We start from the raw sequence: 13,297 nt of genomic DNA, 5'->3' as shown, positions 1-13,297 counted from the left end.
AAATTCTATGATTTAAGCTGTTTTTTAGTGTTTTTTGAAAAAAACACCCGAATCCAAAACACACCCGAATCCGACAAAAAAAATTCGGTGAGGTTTTGCCAAAACGCGTTCGAACCCAAAACACGGCCGCGGAACCGAACCCAAAACCAAAACACAAAACCCGAAAAATTTCAGGCGCTCATCTCTAACTTTAACTACACACCTTCGATCGGCTATCTGATTGTAATATGTGACATACGCATATTGTGCTCCCATCTTCCACTCGCTGTCCAGGAATGTTTCCAGCCGGTAGGCACATGTATGTTCTGCAAGTGGGTCGCAGCTGTAGGGGACACATCTCTAGGTGATCATTTGATTCTATATTTATCACCTATATCATTAACTGTTTTATAAAATATACTGTGTCCAGTGTTCTGAGCTCCTGTGAATGATTTGTTTCAGAACTACCCTGCTTTGTGGTTTTTCTGACCTCTGCTTAAATTGGATCTGGCTCTACTGTAGTCTGCCTGTCATGAACTCAATCTAACCTAGTCCACCTTTATTAGCCAACTACCCTGGGGTTTGTCGGTCCTTTACCCCGACTCATTGCTGTATGGATACTGGGCTTATATGTAAATTATTCTCTCAGTGTTCGAGTTACCACCTTGAGAAAGGTAGCAAGATATAGCTCAGCATGGTACTGTGCCCTGATTTCTTTAAGGGAACAAGGAATTAGGCAATAGCTAAGGTCCAATGATATATTTAGTAAGTTACTGTATAATCATAACAGTGCCAACAGTAACTTTGTAACACACAGAAGGAGCCCTCCTCATCTTTGCCTTTAATAGGATTAACTGAGCCAGGGCAGTCGGACTTAATACTAGTGATGTGCACCGGAAATTTTTCGGGTTTTGTGTTTTGGTTTTGTATTCGGTTCCGCGGCCGTGTTTTGGATTCGGACGCGTTTTGGCAAAACCTCCCTGAAATTTTTTTGTCGGATTCGGGTGTGTTTTGGATTCGGGTGTGTTTTGGATTCGGGTGTTTTTACAAAAAACCCTCAAAAACAGCTTAAATCATAGAATTTGGGGGTCATTTTGATCCCATAGTATTATTAACCTCAATAACCATAATTTCCACTCAATTTCAGTCTATTCTGAACACCTCACACCTCACAATATTATTTTTAGTCCTAAAATTTGCACCGAGGTCGCTGGATGACTAAGCTAAGCGACCCAAGTGGCCGACACAAACACCTGGCCCATCTAGGAGTGGCACTGCAGTGTCAGGCAGGATGGCACTTCAAAAAATAGTCCCCAAACAGCACATGATGCAAAGAAAAAAGAGGTGCACCAAGGTCGCTGGATGGCTAAGCTAAGCATCACAAGTGGCCGACACAAACACCTGGCCCATCTAGGAGTGGCACTGCAGTGTCAGGCAGGATGGCACTTCAAAAAAATAGTCCCCAAACAGCACATGATGCAAAGAAAAAAAGAGGTGCAATGAGGTAGCTGTGTGACTAACCTAAGCGACCCAAGTGGCCGACACAAACACCTGGCCCATCTAGGAGTGGCACTGCAGTGTCAGACAGGATGGCAGATTTAAAAAAAATAGTCCCCAAACAGCACATGATGCAAAGAAAAAAAGAGGCGCAATGAGGTAGCTGGATGGCTAAGCTAAGCGACCCAAGTGGCCGACACAAACACCTGGCCCATCTAGGAGTGGCACTGCAGTGTCAGGCAGGATGGCACTTCAAAAAAATTGTCCCCAAACAGCACATGATGCAAAGAAAAATGAAAGAAAAAAGAGGTGCAAGATGGAATTGTCCTTGGGCCCTCCCACCTACCCTCCCACCTACCCTAATGTTGTATAAACAGGACATGCACACTTTAACGAACCCATAATTTCAGCGACGGGGTCTGCCACACGACTGTGACTGAAATGACTGGTTGGTTTGGGCCCCCACCAAAAAAGAAGCAATCAATCTCTCCTTGCACAAACTGGCTCTACAGAGGCAAGATGTCCACCTCCTCCTCATCGTCCGATTCCTCACCCCTTTCACTGTGTACATCCCCCTCCTCACAGATTATTAATCCGTCCCCACTGGAATCCACCATCTCAGGTTCCTGTGTACTTTCTGGAGGCAATTGCTGCTGGTGAATGTATCCACGGAGGAATTGATTATAATTCATTTTGATGAACATCATCTTCTCCACATTTTCTGGAAGTAACCTCGTACGCCGATTGCTGACAAGGTGAGCGGCTGCACTAAACACTCTTTCGGAGTACACACTGGAGGGGGAGGCAACTTAGGTAAAATAAAGCCAGTTTTCCTGCAAGTGCCTCCAAATTGGCTCTTTTTCCTACCAGTATACATACGGACTGTCTGACGTGCCTACTTGGATGCGGTCACTCATATAATCCTCCACCATTCTTTCAATGGTGACAGAATCATATGCAGTGACAGTAGACGACATGTCAGTAATCGTTGGCAGGTCCTTCAGTCCGGACCAGATGTCAGCACTCACTCCAGACTGCCCTGCATCACCGCCAGCGGGTGGGCTCGGAATTCTTAGCCTTTTCCTCGCACCCCCAGTTGCGGGAGAATGTGAAGGTGGAGCTGTTGACGGGTCACGTTCCGCTTGACTTGACAATTTTCTCACCAGCAGGTCTTTGAACCTCTGCAGACTTGTCTGAAGTAAAAGAAATAGATCACAAACTGTGCGCCACAACAAAGCAGCCCAGGAAAATAGGTGGTAGAGAAAGTGTCACCTCCACTTTAAAATGAACAATGTAAAAAATAGTTACCACCCTGATTCTCAGGCGCTTTCAAAGTCTCTAAATCTTTAATATGGGGAGAGAGATCCAGACTCGTACCTGGTGGAGGTAGCAGGGGACAAGTAGAGCTCTCACTTTGCTGTGTATGACAACTCCTGGGGACGCCTGGCTGTTTTCTCATATAACAAATGCTTTTCATTTACATGTCATTACGGTTGATGAAATAAGGAAGAGAGATATATATATGAGAACTCCAGCAAGCACGGATGGTGATCCGCTTCTGACCCAATGCGCATTTGTCTACCACGGTAGACCACCATTTCTGGTACGAGTCTGGATCTCTCTCCCCATATTAAACAAATTCATTGTTACAACAGTACTATGCTATGTTAGTATCTCTTTGTGTCTTAAAAGGTTGAAATATATCTAAAGATTTAGAGACTTTGAAAGCACCTGAGAATCAGGGTGGTAACTATTTTTTACTCTGCAGACTTGTGTCTGCCGGAAAGAGAGATACAACGTAGGTTTTAAATCTAGGATCGAGCACGGTGGCCAAAATGTAGTGCTCTGATTTCAACAGATGGACCACCCGTGAATCCTGGTTAAGCGAATTAAGGGCTTCATCCACAAGTCCCACACGCCTAGCGGAATCGCTCTGTTTTAGCTTCTCCTTCAATCTCTCCAGCTTCTTCTGCAAAAGCCTGATGACGGGAATGACCTGACTCAGGCTGGCAGTGTCTGAACTGACTTCACGTGTGGCAAGTTCAAAGGGTTGCAGAACCTTGCACAACGTTGAAATCATTCTCCACTGCGCTTGAGTCAGGTGCATTCCCCCTCCTTTGCCTATATCGTAGGCAGATGTATAGGCTTGAATGGCCTTTTGCTGCTCCTCCATACTCTGAAGCATATAGAGGGTTGAATTCCACCTCGTTACCACCTCTTGCTTCAGATGATGGCATGGCAGGTTCAGGACTGTTTGCTGGTGCTCCAGTCTTCGGCATGCGGTGGCTGAATGCCGAAAGTAGCCCGCAATTCTTCGGGCCACCGACAGCATCTCTTGCACGCCCCTGTCGTTTTTTAAATAATTCTGCACCACCAAATTCAATGTATGTGCAAAACATGGGACGTGCTGGAATTTGCCCAGATGTAATGCACGCACAATATTGGTGGCGTTGTCCGATGTCACAAATCCCCAGGAGAGTCCAATTGGGGTAAGCCATTCTGCGATGATGTTCCTCAGTTTCCGTAAGAGGTTGTCAGATGTGTGCCTCTTATGGAAAGCGGTGATACAAAGCGTAGCCTGCCTAGGAATGAGTTGCCGTTTGTGAGATGCTGCTACTGGTGCCGCCGCTGCTGTTCTTGCTGCGGGAGGCAATACATCTACCCAGTGGGCTGTCTCAGTCATATAATCCTGAGTCTGCCCTGCTCCACTTGTCCACATGTCCATGGTTAAGTGGACATTGGGTACAATTGCATTTTTTTAGGACACTGGTGACTCTTTTTCTGACGTCTGTGTACATTTTCGGTATCGCCTGCCTAGAGAAATGGAACCTAGATGGTATTTGGTACCGGGGACACAGTACCTCAATCAAGTCTCTAGTTGCCTGTGAATTAAAGGTGGATACCGGAAACACGTTTCTCACCACCCAGGCTGCCAAGGCCTGAGTTATCCGCTTTGCAGCAGGATGACTGCTGTGATATTTCATCTTCCTCGCAAAGGACTGTTGGACAGTCAATTGCTTACTGGAAGTAGTACAAGTGGTCTTCCGACTTCCCCTCTGAGATGACGATTGACTCCCAGCAGCAACAACAGCAGCGCCAGCAGCAGTAGGCGTTACACTCAAGGATGCATCGGAGGAATCCCAGGCAGGAGAGGACTCGTCAGACTTGACAGTGACATGGCCTGCAGGACTATTGGCTTTCCTGTCTAAGGAGGATATTGACACTGAGGAAGTTGGTGGTGTGGTTTGCAGGAGCTTGGTTACAAGAGGAAGGGATTTAGTGGTCAGTGGACTGCTTCCGCTGTCATCCAAAGTTTTGAACTTGTCACTGACTTCTGATGAATGCGGTCCAGGTGACGTATAAGGGAGGATGTTCCTAGGTGGTTAACGTCCTTACCCCTACTTATTACAGCTTGACAAAGGCAACACACGGCTTGACACCAGTTGTCCGCATTTCTGTTGAAATGCCAATGGCCATATTCGTCCCACGGACAACAGGTGTCTCCCCGGGTGCCTGACTTAAACAAACCACCTCACCATCAGAATCCTCCTTGTCAATTTCCTCCCCTGCACCAGCAACACCCATATCCTCATCCTGGTGTACTTCAACAGTGACATCTTCAATTTGACTATCAGGAACTGGACTGCGGGTGCTCCTTCCAGCACTTGCATGGGGCGTGAAAATGGTGGAAGGCGCAACCTCTTCCCGTCCAGTGTTGGGAAGGTCAGGCATCGCAACCGACACAATTGGACTCTCCTTGGGGATTTGTGATTTAGAAGAACGCAGTTCTTTGCTGTGCTTTTGCCATCTTAACTCTTTTAAGTTTTCTAGCAGGAAGATGAGTGCTTCCATCCTCAGGTGAAGCTGAACCACTAGCCTTGAACATAGGCCAGGGCCTCAGCCGTTCCTTGCCACTCCGTGTCGTAAATGGCACATTGGAAAGTTTACGCTTCTCCTCAGACGATTTTGATTTAGATTTTTGGGTCATTTTACTGAGCTTTATTTTTATTTTATTTTACATGCTCTCTACTATGACATTGGGCATAGGCCTTGGCAGACGACGTTGATGGCATTTCATCGTCTCGGCCATGACTAGTGGCAGCAGCTTCAGCACGAGGTGGAAGTGGATCTTGATCTTTCCCTATTTTACCCTCCACATTTTTGTTCTCCATTTTTTAATGTGTGGTATTATATGCCAGTAATAGATCAACGTATAATACTGGTGGTCACTGGTCAGCAAAACTCTGCACTGTACTCCTCCTATATAATATTGCTGGTCCCCAGTCCCCACAATAAAGCAGTGTGAGCACAGATATATGCAGCACACTGAGCACAGATATGGAGCGTTTTTCAGGCAGACAACGTATAATACTGGTGGTCACTGGTCAACAAAACTCTGCACTGTACTCCTCCTATATAATACTGCTGGTCCCAAGTCCCCACAATAAAGCAGTGTGAGCACAGATATATGCAGCACACTGAGCACATATATGGAGCGTTTTTCAGGCAGACAACGTATAATACAGCTGGTCACTGGTCAGCAAAACTCTGCACTGTACTCCTCCTATATAATACTGCTGGTCCCCAGTCCCCACAATAAAGCAGTGTGAGCACAGATATATGCAGCACACTGAGCACAGATATGGAGCGTTTTTCAGGCAGACAACGTATAATACTGGTGGTCACTGGTCAGCAAAACTCTGCACTGTACTCCTCCTATATAATACTGCTGGTCTCCAGTCCCCACAATAAAGCAGTGTGAGCACAGATATATGCAGCACACTGAGAACAGATATGGATCGTTTTTCTGGCAGACAACGTATACTGGTGGTCACTGGTCAGCAAAACTCTGCACTGTACTCCTCCTATATAATACTGCTGGTCCCCAGTCCCCACAATAAAGCAGTGTGAGCACAGATATATGCAGCACACTGAGCACAGATATGGAGCGTTTTTCAGGCAGACAACGTATACTGGTGGTCACTGGTCAGCAAAACTCTGCACTCTACTCCTCCTATATAATACTGCTGGTCCCCAGTCCCCACAATAAAGCAGTGTGAGCACAGATATATGCAGCACACTGAGCACAGATATGGAGCGTTTTTCAGGCAGACAACGTATACTGGTGGTCACTGGTCAGCAAAACTCTGCACTGTACTCCTCCTATAATACTGCTGGTCCCCAGAATAAAGATATTTCCACTGCAGCCCCCCTGAAACAAAGTGAGAGGACGCCAGCCACGTCCTCTCACTATCATTTCCAATGCACGAGTGAAAAATGGTGGCGACGCGCGGCTTTATATAGAATCCGAATCTTGCAAGAATCCGACAGCGGGATGATGACGTTCGGGCGCGGTCGGGTTAACCGAGCAAGGCGGGAACATTCGACTCTGCCTCGGAACCATGTAAAAAGGGTGAAGTTCGGGGGGGTTCGGATTACGACGAACCGAACCCGCTCATCACTACTTAATACCCTGCTGTAATGTTCTCTCTGAGAACAATAGATGCAAGTCTTATGCTAATAAACCTTGGTGCACCTAGGCGCAGCAGAGAAGCCTAGATGTGCGTGGCTCCATCTGTATATAACATTTAACCATATACTAAATGTAAATACCATATTCATGAACAAGTGCCATTCTCCCCATATCAGTCCTGACTCCCGCCTATTGCCCAGAAGCAGTGTATATTCTTGATTACCCGCCATAGCAGGGAAAAGTTTACTGGTGAGATACTGCTGAGCAAGGTATTGCTTGGAGAGAAAGTTTGCTTCTCCAATGCAGGAGAACCAGAGCTCCAAGTTTACCTTGTGGCTCTCAAAGGTTTTGCATGGTACACGCTCACGTGACGGTCATCTCAGACAACTGTGAATGACTACCAATGGAGTGGCTGTGATTACAGGGTGCAGCAGTGAGTATAGATGAAATGCCATTCCAAGTTTTAATGCCACATTCAATTACTTTACTGTTACTGAGCAATGTATCCTCAATCCACTGGCAGCTGCAGTTTTAGGGCAGGGCAGTTCTAAGTTCCCAGCTCTCCCAATTCTCCTCTTTGTATTACGTATCCCTTTGTTGATGCCACCTGGGTGTAAATGTATAAAACTCCTGGTAAGGATTGGGTCCTTTAAAGAAGGGGTCAGTGAGTGACCATTGAATAGGGCTAAGAGCTCCCCTGTGTGTTTAAGGCATGAGAACATCTGTTGATGGCTCCATAATATAACAATGGGATAAGATTAGTCTAACAAAGGTTTGGAAGTACACGACAGGCTTCCTATTATCCCTGACACACATGCCACAGGTGGGCTCTGAGGGGTTTATATCCAGTTGTTGTTTTTTTTGTCCCAGTGACTGCAAAGTCACATTGTCACCTGGCCACATATAAGAACTTGTCCTCTTTCTTTACAGATCAATATATGAGAGGCCCTCAGTCCTGTTTTTAGTGATCCCAAACTCATATGTACAGTATCAACTTTCAGGGACTGGGGTCATCACAATAACTTCCTATCGTAATTGATAGTTGTATATTGACTCCATTTAAACCTTCCAGTACAACTTTGCCGTTGTGTGAACAACGGAATAATTGTTTTTACTATTTACTAGGCTTTTGTTAGCTCTACAGAGTCCATATAATGGCTTCCTTAGGTCAGAGTCGTTGAGGTTGAAAAAAGACAAATGTACATCGAGTTCAACCTGTATTATAATTTTTATATTAATTAAATGCTGTATCCCTGGATATTTTTTTCCGCTAGGAATTTATCTAATCCATTTTTAAATGTATTGATTGAATCCATGATTACTACCTTTTCAGAGGGTGGTTCAATAAGTAAGGAAACAAGACCTCTCACGTATGGAATGTTCTCTATTTTGTTCTAATTTCCCACCAAGCCAGATCATGTAAGCCACTGCTTCCTCTCACAGCTTCATAGCAGTCATATTGTCCCAACATCAGGTGTAAGATGGCAGGGGCTGGTGGAAACATGTTCAAACATTTAGGTCCGTTGTGTGATCAGATTTCTGTGTCTCAAGGGCACAACAGCAGCTGGAATTCATTGCCAGCTTGTCGAGGTATACAGTGATAATGTCATGTCACGGAAACAGGTTTCTACTGCACATGTGCAAATGCCGGGAAAATGGCTGCCATGATTTACACAGTGCTGTATCTGCCAACTTGGGACTCTGGAGAGGTGATTAATGAAGAAACAGATTCAGGATGTGGGTTCCCCCTGGACCCAGTGACCAATATGCACTGCACCCCTGCACCCATTATAGATATGATACTGACCTACTGTATGGGCTATCTAATAGTCTATTACATATGTTTCTTATAGGGCGATATCAAATTCATACTTTCAATCACCTTTGTTCTGTCATTCCACTTACACTAATTTTCCAATCCTGCATGAAAACTGCACTGTCCCTCATAAAATCAGTTATGGGTTCACTCTTACAAAACCAGTTATGGGCACACTACTGCCTAGCCTAAAGGGGCATTAGACAGCATGTATACTTCAATGTTGCTTATAGTTCTTTGCTTATTCACCAAAAAATTTAATTGATTCACCTCAGTCTGCAAGTTCCTCTGCTCATTGTCAGTTGCCTATATAAACAGGATGATAAACTGTTTGGATAAATATATTTTACTAGATGACTAGAGCATGATAAACGGGAGATAACTGTGCTCTGTGAACATAGGATTCAGTCTAAGCCATCATTCTTGCCTGTCACTTAAAATACCCTGTCCTCGAGGATGGTTTTTTTTTTCTGCTTATGTTCGAAGGAAAGCCCACATAGAAGAAAGGTGTTGATGGATTGTGTATTATGAAGCATTTATTTGCTTATTTATTGATTGGCTTTGTGTTGGTAAATGCTGGGTCTGTGACACTCTAATAAACTCCTCACAAGACTCTTCCTTTTTTCTTTTTCTCGCAGGGAAATGTGTCTTATGCTTTGTACAGTTTTCCACAGACCTGACATATTCGGGATTGAGTTTCATTCCCCAGGAAGATTTATCATTTAATTATACGAGGAACACAAAGTAAATCACAGCCGTTCAAAGAAATTAGTCAACAAGAAATAGATGCTTTTCCTGCAGTATAGTGACGACTCCACCACAGGCTTGAATTGGGAGTGCACTCTGTATATAAAGGTGACCTGTCCTCATGAGTTAAAGTGATTTTCCATCATTAAATGACTTTCATGTATTAACTTGCACATATACTCCTGCACTTTTTGCTAAATACATTGTTTTTCTTTTTAACCTCCTTCTGTAATTTTCTCTCATGTTTTATATCTCTAGACAGAGCTGTTATATTTTGTATATCTTACATCTTTGGTTATGATATAAAGCTATTCTCTGGATGTGCTGTAATTGTATACAATTCAGATAGGAGGTATATCACATCCCAGGGCCACCCAAATAAACAACTTTCAGTGAATATAAAAAACATGGCTAAAACACAGAGTGATACCTGGTTGAAAAAGCTATTTATGTAGTATAAATTGCGTGATGACATGTACAAGGCAATATATTTATCTTAAGGTGGTGAAACCACTTAAAAAACTTCTAGTTTAACCGAATGTCACTAACAACCTTGTCCACTATATCTAAGCCAGTGTCATGCTGTGCTAATAAGAGGGAAGAAAGAGACCGAGAAAGCATTCTAGCACACTAAGAGTAGAGATGGCCTCCTTCCCTGTAGCTTTAGTTTGGAAAGGAGTCAGTGGGGGTTATGTTACACCCTCAGATAAACAGCTGAGCTCTATATTTAAAGGGCTGCCTGTGACCAGGGGTTGGCTGGCAACTTTCAGCCCGGGGGCAGACTCAAGCGGGTGTACTACGATATACCCGCGCTCGGGATCCCGGTGCCCAGCATACTGATGCCAGGATTCCGACCGCCGGAATGCTGTCAGCCGGGAGTGCGCAAAAGAGCCCCTTGTGGGCTCACTTTGCTCACCACACATGCAGGCACTGTGGCGCGATATACGTGCCACGCTGTTTAGTCTCCTTCCAGGGGTGTCGTGGACACCCCAAGAGGGAGAAAAGTTGTCGGTATCCTGGCAGCCTGGATCCCGCGCTGGAATGCAGAGCGCCGGGATCCCAACAGCCGGGATATTGAGTGCCTCCCGACTCAAGCAAGTGGCCCAGCTTTTCACAGGGAATCTGCAGTCAGGTGTCCCTGGAACACTTAAATTACACTGGCCCAGGGGGGCAGCTGACACTCTGCCCCCCTGCCCAGCCAGTCCCTGCCTGTGACTCCTGGAAAATTATGGAAATGAAAGGGTGTTCTCTTCCAAAGAAGGCAGCAAATGATTGGATGGAAGCTAGCCCCATGAACTATTATCCAGCTCCTATCCAATCACACATCACCATCTTCAAGCCTATCTTCATTTTCTGAACTGTTATTCTTCATAGAGCATATTGGCTGTAATTAATGCTATACTACCCATTTATAATATACTTTGAATAGTTTATTTGCGCACTAATGTCCAGAATGTTACACCCTACTAAACTTGCAAAACTTGTAGTAGAAATCTGATCCAGACATTGTAATAGGGTGTAACATCCTAATACATTCTCAGCAAGGAATTTGTTTTTTCAATATATGTAGCAATTGAATGTGTCAACTAAGTAGTGAAGTAGCTTTAATTAGAAAACCAACAAAGATATTATCACACACACAGGAATATTTATTTGAACAAAACAATGAAATAGTACATTAGTGGTACATCTAGCCCAGGCATGTCCAAACTGCGGCCCTCCAGCTGTTGAGAAACTACACATCCCAGCATGCCATGACACAGCTTTAGCATTCTCTGACAGCAAAACTGTGTCAGGGCATGCTGGGATATGTAGTTTCACAACAGCTGGAGGGCCGCAGTTTGGACATGCATGATCTAGCCTTTCTTTTAAATCACTTATTTCACGTGCTTTTATAATACATACTTTCGAACACTCTTTTTCTCTCACCATCTTTTTTTTGTTTTTTTTCCCTTAAAAGGGAATTATGGACAAAGGAAAATTAGAATAAGAATAAGCCAGGATTAAATGAAACAGAAGAAAATAGAAGGAAACCTAAACATAATTGATAAGTAGTCATGAATATTTTATTTTTTACTGTCATTTGCGGATATCAACATCATATTAATCATATACAGTAAATAAAGGTTATTATTTTAAAATCAGAGGCTTTGAGTGCACTTAAACAAGTAGCCTCTCTTTGTTTCTCACAAAATGTTCTATTAATTTCATGTAGATTTTTCTTCTGTATCTTATGGAATGTACAGTGCTAGAGATGAGTATACTGTAAGCTGCAGAGCAGTTTTATGCAAATCGAATTCATGGAATGGAAATAGGCCAATCAGCAGAGGTGGAAAGTTTCAGTGACACAATAATCTGAGTCTGGAGGGGGTATGAGTCCGTAGATCCATTGCAGTGAACATCCCCTCCCCAGGCAGCATCTGCTCCCCAAGGAGGCTGGCGTTCAAGAAGGAACGTCTGTCTCAAGAATGACCACAGGGCACCTACTCCCAGTGGCGCCGAAAGAGGTACAGATTACCTGAGCCCGGGCATGCCAGGGGGCCCCTGGACAGAGTACACCAGCAGCCATTTTTTTCTTTATTAAAATTCCGCAGGTGGGCAGCTAAGTGGCGGGTCGGGCCCACAGTGTGTACATCTGTGTCACCTGGCTGTGACTCCCAGCTATGCACCACTGCTAAGGTCTCCATATATGTGTAAGATTCCAGAAATGTGCAAAACGTTAAATAAATTAGCAGCATATACTGGTGTCACTCCTAAGCCTCCCATAGTGGACAATCCACAAGCTTCCATCAAATAAACATTTTACTTCCTCTCCTAGAGGAAAGAACGTTGGAGCTGTGTATAGCTTGTATCAGACATGAAAGTGTGGACACATGGGGACAGTGTGTATTGCAGGTGGCAATGTTATGTGTGAAATATTTCTATCCACAGTATCTCTCTATATATAAAGTAGAGAGATATTATACACACACACACACACACACACACACACACACACACACACACACACATATCTATATGTATACATCTCTATAGATATTTCAATATAAATAAATATATATGCATACACATAGGTAAAGAGAGATAGGTATATGTGTATATAGGTATAGCTACTGTATATAGATGGGATGATATCAGGATCCCGGCACTTGGGATGGCAGTGATCAGAATAATGACAGCGGCATCATGACATGCAGAATCCTGACACCTGTATTTTAACCTTACCGCCCAACCATAACTCTCCCTAGCCGCAGTCTGACCCTAACCACACCCCCCCCCCCACCCTCCTGCAGTCTAACCCTAACCCTCCCTGGTGGTAGTTTTATGTTATTTACATAAGAAATGTATCAAATAAAGTTGCGGCACTTTCATTTTTGTCTGCTTCATTATAACATCAAAATACATTCAGATAACAATGCAGCTTTTATGAGGCTGTTCTGCCATCCTAGTAGTTAATACTTTTGTCCCAGCTGCTGGGAGGCATGCCCTACTCCTGTGAGTGGGTGCTTCTCATGTGCTAGACATGCCCCCAAAGGGGTGTGGCCATGCCCCCAGCATGCTGTGGTCACACCCCCTCCAGGAGGGGCAGGGGGCCGAGGAAGTTGTTGTACCGGGGCCCAGGATTTCTCTTGGCAGCCCTGCCTACTCCAAAAGGCAAGCGATCTGTCCGGAGACCCCCACCCACTGACCGCTAACCTGATACGCACCTCTACCCCCGGGGAAACACCCTGATGGTATTACAATTTGTTATCAGCTGCAACCCAGTGCACGGAAGCTCGCACACA

At 44.6% G+C, this 13,297-nt stretch overlaps 1 long non-coding RNA gene across 2 annotated transcripts in view; it reads left to right on the top strand.

The window, feature by feature from the left end:
- The window catches only part of LOC134935106 (uncharacterized), a 60,762-nt gene extending 49,173 nt beyond the window's left edge, over window positions 1-11,589 (top strand). Inside the window, exons 2-3 of one of the 2 annotated variants that reach the window (XR_010179904.1) lie at window positions 9,404-9,620; window positions 11,473-11,589. This is a non-coding gene — a long non-coding RNA (uncharacterized LOC134935106). Of the gene's footprint in view, window positions 1-9,403; window positions 9,732-11,472 lie in introns of those variants that run through there. The other variant, XR_010179903.1, reaches the window with a different exon arrangement.
- Window positions 11,590-13,297: the final 1,708 nt, after the last annotated feature.

Source organism: Pseudophryne corroboree, chromosome 6, assembly GCF_028390025.1.
Source record: "Pseudophryne corroboree isolate aPseCor3 chromosome 6, aPseCor3.hap2, whole genome shotgun sequence".
Classification (NCBI taxonomy): Eukaryota; Metazoa; Chordata; class Amphibia; order Anura; family Myobatrachidae; genus Pseudophryne; species Pseudophryne corroboree.
Note: the sequence above shows the minus strand (reverse complement) of the source record. Positions and strands in the feature narration are given on the sequence as shown.